This window comes from Gopherus flavomarginatus, chromosome 2 (genome assembly GCF_025201925.1).
Source record: "Gopherus flavomarginatus isolate rGopFla2 chromosome 2, rGopFla2.mat.asm, whole genome shotgun sequence".
NCBI lineage: Eukaryota > Metazoa > Chordata > Testudines > Testudinidae > Gopherus > Gopherus flavomarginatus.
Window position 1 is genome coordinate 90,061,027 of NC_066618.1, and position 7,628 is coordinate 90,068,654.

The following is a 7,628-nucleotide window of genomic DNA, read 5'->3' on the forward strand; positions in this document are numbered from 1 at the left end:
CTTTATGTTTGTGGTATAACTTGACAGGACTACTGAAGAGCAGGTGTGGCATTTCTTCCCCCCTTCCCCTTCCATACACTGTGGTTTGTCTCATGACTTTTTTAGAAATTTGGGAAGTCCATTTTAAGGCTGAGGGTCAGTTTCTGTGCTGTGCCTCCCAGGAGGTGAGATGTGGGCCAGGGAGCCACAGATACATTTTATAGATTATTAGGGTTGGAAGAGACCTTAGGAGATCATCTAGTCCAACCTGCTGCTCAAAGCAGGACCAATCCCCAAATGGCCCCCTCAAGCATTGAACTCAGATCCCTGGCTTTAGTAGGCCAATACTCAAACCACTGAGCTACCCCTCCCCGCTTCTGGTTATCAAGGAAAGGTGTGAGTATATTAACCAAAGCTTTTTGAATATAATACTATATTATCATATGTATCTTTTGAATAGCAGTAATGCAATTGTAACTTTGTAAAAGGCCGTCCCGGGGGGAGTGGGGAACAATTGGCCCCGGGCCCACGAGAATATAGTATTCTATAATATTGCAACTTTTTTTTTATGGAAGGGACCCCCAAAATTGCTTTGCCCCAGGCCCCCTGAATCCTCTGGGCGGCCCTGACTTTGTAACTCTGGGTATTTTACCATTTACTTACTATTATTAACTTTAATAAAATGTCTTTAAGGCTATATCTGTCTCAGTGTGAGCTTCCTGTCATACCCCCAAGGGTCCTTTACAAATTCTGTGGAGCCTGATTCAGGACAAGAACTTTTATCTTCGGATCAAACAGATTGGCGAGCCTAAAGCCCATACTAATTAATATTGATGATAATAATTATTAATATTATTAATGAAATCATATAAAATTAAATAAATAAACTAAATTCCCATATTATTCAAATTAATATTATCAGTGCACCCTGAATCAGGCTACACTATAGCCCAGCCCAATGTCCAGTTTAAAGTGAGCAATGTTCTGTCGGTGCTAGTAGAGGGGCTAAAACTAGTATGACTAAACAGAAAATAACACTGGGGCAGTAGGTTTTTTTTTTAAAAAAGCCTTCCCTAAGAACCTAAACACATCAGAATAGAAACTACAGCCCTGATCCTCCTCCCATTGAAGTCAATGGCAAAAGTCCTAATTGGGTAACCACTAGGAAATGGAAACCAGAAGTAAAAATGGCAATGAAATGACAGCAAGAGTAAATAGCCCATGTATCAAAGAAAACAGTACAATTATTCAAACTAGCATACACTGCTATTATAACTGGGCCAAGAAAGCTGTGTTTTTAATTTGCAAAGAAATGTATAATCCAGGTTTGCTAAACCAGAACCAGAGGTGAGTTGGTTCCACATTCTTTTAGGTTTTTTTCCCCTCCCCATAACCACCAAAGTTAATGGAGGTGGAATTTAAAAAAAAGTGGTTTTGCCTCATGTTTAATTACCATGTTTTGTTTTGTTTTCTACAGCACCACAGGGTTTGCACTTTGCACCAGTATTGAAAGACCAGGGGCCAAATTCATCCCTGATGTAACTACATTAACTTCAGTGAAGTAAGATGACTTTGGTCTGAGGTCATTACCCTCATGAGCTTACAATCTAGGGCCTCGATCCTGAAAGTTGCTCCCTCCACATATGAACACTCCCCTGTGCACAGATCCCCAGTTAAGTCATTGGCACTCTTTCCACACACAGGGTTCTGCCCTGCAGACCAGCTCACAGAACAACAGCTGACAGTGAATAATGACAACAGAAAAAGTAGTATGAAGATGGCATATGCGACTGCACTCTTTCTAGATCAGTGCTTCTCAAACTTTTCCAGGATCCATTAATCTATTGCAATTTCTTACTATAACCTACCTAACTTTGTGGGATTGCAGTCACTGCAAGAAATCCTGGCTAATTTGGGATGCTGGAACCCTTCAGAGCTTTTATTGCTTTGCAAAATCAAAGGCAGATATATTTTGCATAACCCAAGAAGTGGAGGAGAAATAATAATAAGACTGTTATCTCTTCCTCCAGAAAGGAAGGATGATCTTGGAAGGCAACTGAACAGGAATTCAGGACACTGGGCTTCAATAACCAGCTCTGCCTGCCACAGACTGTGTAACCTTAGGCAAGCAATCTCTCTGCGGGTACGACAACATATGGATAAGCAACCATTATTCACATTACTGACTCAGGCTCTCAGAGCTTGGGCTCCCGGCTAAGAAATTGCAATGTAGATGTTTGGACTCAGACTGGAGCCCAAGCTTTGGGAGCCTTCCACCTTACAGGGTCCCAGAGCTCAGGCTCCAGTCTGAGCCCAAATATCTACACAGCAATTTTTCAGCCCACAGTCTGAGCACTGCAAGCCTGAGTCAGCTAACCTGGACCAGCCATGGGCTTGTTATCACTGTGTAGATGTACCCTGTGCCTCAGTTCCCCATCTGTAAAATGGGAATAACAATTTTGTCTTGTCTATTCAGATTGAACCTTCTTCAACGCAGAGATGATCTCTTACTAGGTGCTTCTACAGTGACTAGCACAATGGGGCAATGATTTCAGCTGGGGCCTTTGGGTACTACCATAATACACATACCTACTGAGGACTGGGGATTTTCAAAGAAGACTATGCAAAAAACTGAAAAAAATTCCCATTGAATTTCAGTGGGAGTTAGTTCCTAATTCTCTGACTTAAGCTCCTTTGAAAATCCCATCTTGTTCCTTCTGTTAGTTTCATGCCTTAGACTTAAAGCATTATGGTCCATGTCAATCCATTCTGGTTTCGCTGATACTTTCAGCATAACATTTTCTGTATAACACATATGTTCAAGTACTCTTTGTTGTGATTCTTCACAGATGCATGGGCTACAACCACTCTCTCTCTTTTTATTTTCTTGGTTTTAGGCAAAGCTTTGCTTCTAGTTTGAGAGAGAAGCACATTTTGATATTCAGTGTGGTTTCTTACTTTCATGTATGTAATTTTCATCCAGGTAGCTCCATGAGCAGTATTCTTCCTAGGCTTGCACTCTGGTGAAACAAAGCCAACAGTACACAGCATATTAGAAGACAAATATCAGAGGAGTTTTATAAACTTATTTTTAACTAGAAATGAATAAAGTCTATAATTTTATTTTAAAAATATAGAATTAAATGTGCATAACCAGAAAACCCTGCAATACATCTCATTTGGAATGCTTTACAAGAAGAACCCAGTGTGCTGAAATAAAGATAAAAAAGACAATTCAATGCCTAATCCCACCGCAGTAATTTATTAGGGAGAGGGAGCAGGAATGAAAGAGGAGTTGAAGATGTCAGGGAAGTTGCTCCAGGAAGACAGAGAAAGGCATGGAAACAGGGAAGGCAGCAAAGGAGGCTGGACCAGATGAGAACTCCCCTTTGACTCCATGTCATATAGGACCTCTACATTTGAGGAAGAATATGAGCTGCAGGGGTCAGAGGTCTTCTGCTCCTGCTTTGCAAAGAGTCATTATCCTGATCTCTCTGGAGAACAGATTTCCATTACCATCTGCCATTTAGTGGATTTTTACATCTGTCTTTCCCTAGGCAGAATAAAAACTGATCCAAAGAAATATAAATGGGGCTGGATGGAAATCATAGAGTTCAAGGCTTTAGGAATCCCAAACTCATTTGAGAACCTTTTCCTGTAATTTGGAGCTATGTATTTTTCAAGGGTGATTGCTCTGGGAGCTTCAGGGAGGCCTGTGCTTTGTATCAGGGATAGGAGAAATCCCTCAAAATATGAGGCTGGCACAAATGCATGTCTTGCACACTATATATGTAATGGGCAAAATTCTTCTCAATGACCTTTTCATCCCCATTGACTTCAACTGGGGTGCCCAGGTGTAAAACAGTAGACTTAGGTCCACTCTATCTATATTTTCCTTGGGATTTTCTTTCCCTCGTCCATTTCTTTTCTCATAGGGCTAGATTGTGCATCACCCTAGAAATGGCTCCAGAAGGCAGCATGCCTCAGAAACACACCTCTGAGACACAATTCCCTCCTTGCTTCCTCTTTGCTCTGGGAGGCAGGAGGGAATGATAGTTTTGCTGCTGGCCTCTACATCCTCTGCAATGGCATAGCCCTGGTCCACACTACAGAGTTAGATCGACATAAGGCAGCTTACATCGATCTAATGCTGTGAGCATCTACACTAAAATGTAGCTCCCACTGATGTAACTTGCCCATTACACTGATTTAACTCCACCTCCATGAGAGGCATAGCAATTAAGTTGACGTAGTTAGGTGAACACAGTATCAGTTGTAGGCATTGCGTTGCTTACACCAACTCTTGCTGCTTTTCAGAAGCGGATCGGTGGGTGGAAGGCATGGTGGGTGGAAGGCTTGGCAGAGAACTTGGCTGCCAGTGCGTGCTGAGTACCCACTAATTTTTTTCCATGGGTATCCAGCCCTGAAGCACCCACGGAGTCAGCACCTATGGTCTGTGCAGTGATATATGGGATAAATACCAGCATTTGGGCTCTCTACAGAAGTAAGTGCATGAAATCCTATACCCTGAATTATATAGGTCAGACTACACTATCTGGCCTTAGAACCTATGCATGAGTCAGATAACCATGGAGTCACTTTTAAAATAAGAAAAGAATCCATCAGGAGTTAATGTCTTCCCCTCAGTTATTAACCAGCTCTGTCATATACAATAGACTGCAATCGTTTGTAGTTATTTAAGGCCCTCCACCTATAACTTAGATTTTACTTTCAGGCTATAGTACCTCCACAGGGCTTACCATAACCTAGCAGCTTACTGTGATTCTTTTCTACCTCAACACTATACAGTAAGGCTGTCACAAAGAGCTGACTTGGAAACTCCATTTGCCTCTCCAGATTGACTTGTGCTTTGCCAATCTATCAGGTCTCTCCTGTAGTCCTGCTAACATTTGTCGGGGCAGTGGGGAGCTCAGAGGTATGTCTACACTGCAATTAGACACCCATTGCTGTGCCAGCTGACTTGGGCTTGTGGGGCTCAGGCTAAGGCAGGGCCACCCAGAGGATTCACGGGGGCTGGGGCAAAGCAATTTTGGGGGTCCCTTCCATAAAAAGAAGTTGCAATACTATAGAATACTATATTCTTGTGGGGGGCCCTGTGGAGCCCAGGGCAAATTGCCCCATTTGCCCCCCGCCCAGGCAGCCTTGGGCTAAGGAACTGTTTAACTGTGGGATAGACGTTTGGGCTCAGGCTGCAATCCAAGCTCTGGGATCCTCCCACCTCGGAGGGTCCTACAGCCCGGGCTCCAACCAGAGCCCAAATATCTACACTGCAATTAAACAGCCCCTTAGCCCAAGCCCCACAAGCCTGAGTCAGCTGGCATGAGCCAGCTGTGGGTTTTTAATTGCAGTGAAGACATACCCAGAGACTGCTCAGGCCTCAGTGGTTTCACTCAGCTTCATAACCGACACAGATGGTCTGTCTGCTGGGCATATACACTTTATTTCAGAACATGGCAAAGATTTTCCTAAAGTCAAGCTCCTATTTTTGAAAATCTGGACCTTTATGCCTTGCTGCAGTGATAAAATCAATTGATATTCTTATAGAAATGCAAAGGAAAATAGAGCAATATCATAATTTCTGTGAAAGTTAGGCGTCTAGGGCATGGAATCTTGTCTGTCACATCCTGAATGTTTTTGAATAGCAAAGAAGCTATGAAGTTTAACACTAGGTAAAACTAAATTCATCACTTCTAGTTGATGAAAGGCCTCATTATAGTCATTGATCTACTAGGTGCTGATTGCCTTTTACTACCACATCAAACCATCCTGACAGCAGTCACCTAAACTATAAGATGAATCATGGTTTATTACCTAGAGAAAATTTTCAAAAGTGCTTAAGTGACTTAGGAGCCTACATTGCACTAAAGTTAATAGATTTAATCTTCTCAGTGCTTAAGTCACTCCTAAGTCACACAGGCACTTTTGAAAATTTTGCCCCATGCCATAAATTGATAAGATTTCTGTCAGCAATCAAACTTGTACTACTATAGCCTCTGATCATATTTCAGCAGAATGTCACCATTTTGATGGAAGACCATGATGGGAAACATTGTTTCGGACGTTAAAGTGTTTGGTTTGGTTTTACACTACTCACATGTCCGCATTCGGAATAAAATAGAACAGACAACTCTCCTATCTAGGGGACCAGACATCCTGATTTTATCAGGACTCTCACGATATTTGCTTGGTTGTCTCACGTCCCGATCAATGTTCAGTTGGGACAATGGACAAACAAGGAATTTTGCCCTCCAGTCCCGCGCACAGGTGGAGCCCGGAGGGTCTCGTGCCCCCGCCCACCCTGACTGCGCCCCCTCCTTCCCCCATTGGATCCCTCCCCAAATCCCCGCCTCTTCCCCAAACACGCTGCATTCCTCCTCCTTCCCAGGCTTGCGCCGATCAGCTGTATGGGGGCGCAAGTGCTGGAGGGAGGCCCGGGGGATGCAGGGGAGCGCAGAGTGAGTGAGTCTGGCCTGGCTCCAAGCGCAGGCAGGAGGGTGAGGCAGTACCTCCAGGGGCAGCCCCGGGTCCAACCTGGGGAAGCGGCTCCCTGTACGCGCCCAAGGGTTGGAGTAGGGGGGCAGCAGCTGCCCGCGCAGGGACTCCGACGGGGCTTCACTTCCCACCACATGGAGGCAGCAGTATCTCCATTCGTTCCCCTGTGGAACCTGAGTGGGACAGAGAGGCTGGTGCCTGCTGCCCCCACTCCAGGGCTGCCCATGGTGCTCTGCAGGGCAGCTGGGCGCGGGCTGGGCCCAGGCACACTTGGGGTGACAGGATTGCGCCACCCCGCAGGGCGGACTGTAGGGAAACCCCATCCCGGGGCAGAGGCAGCAGCAGCCCCATTTGTTCCCCTGCGGGACCTGAGCGGGACAGGGGGCTTGGGGCCTGCTGTCCCCATTCCGGGGCCGCCCGCAGGATTGCCACCAGCTGGGCACCTGGGAGGTGGAGATCAGGTGAGCTGGTACGGCGGGGGAGAATGCTCTGGAGGCTTTTTTTTTCCCCCTCCGCCCCTCCCCCCCATCCCAATATTTCAGTTTTCTCATCTGGTCACCCTACTCCTATCACCACTCACCTTCTGAGCTCATCTATCTGCTACTTAATGTGTTAACACTGTCTGGAGTAGCTGTGAGTGCCTTCCTCAGGGCAGACTGTCAAAAAATAGGGCAGACACCGCAAATTGGTAGTGTGTTCTATAATTAGATTTCACCAAGCCAAACGACTGTGAATGCCTGGATTACTGTAACAGTCTTACCATGGAGTCACAGACAGGGCCCTTAGGCTCTTCGTCTATATTGTCAGCCAGACAAACTGGACATTGTGTAAATGATCACTTACACCAAGCATCGCATGATATTCAGGTTGCTTCCACTCCCAAGAGACCGGTCACATATTCCAGATCAATTGGTACCCCAGATCTTACACCAAAGACAACTCCTTTAGCCAATCCTGTAAGAAACTATCTAAGGGTTTATTAACTAAGAAAAATAAATGAGTTATTTACAAGTTAAAGCAAGCAAACATATGCACATAAATTAGTTATTATCTAAACCCTAACAGTGACAGAGTTGTGTGATCTGTCAGTTCAAAGTGTCCTTCAGGGCAGACCCACTGGAATCTCTGATCAGAGT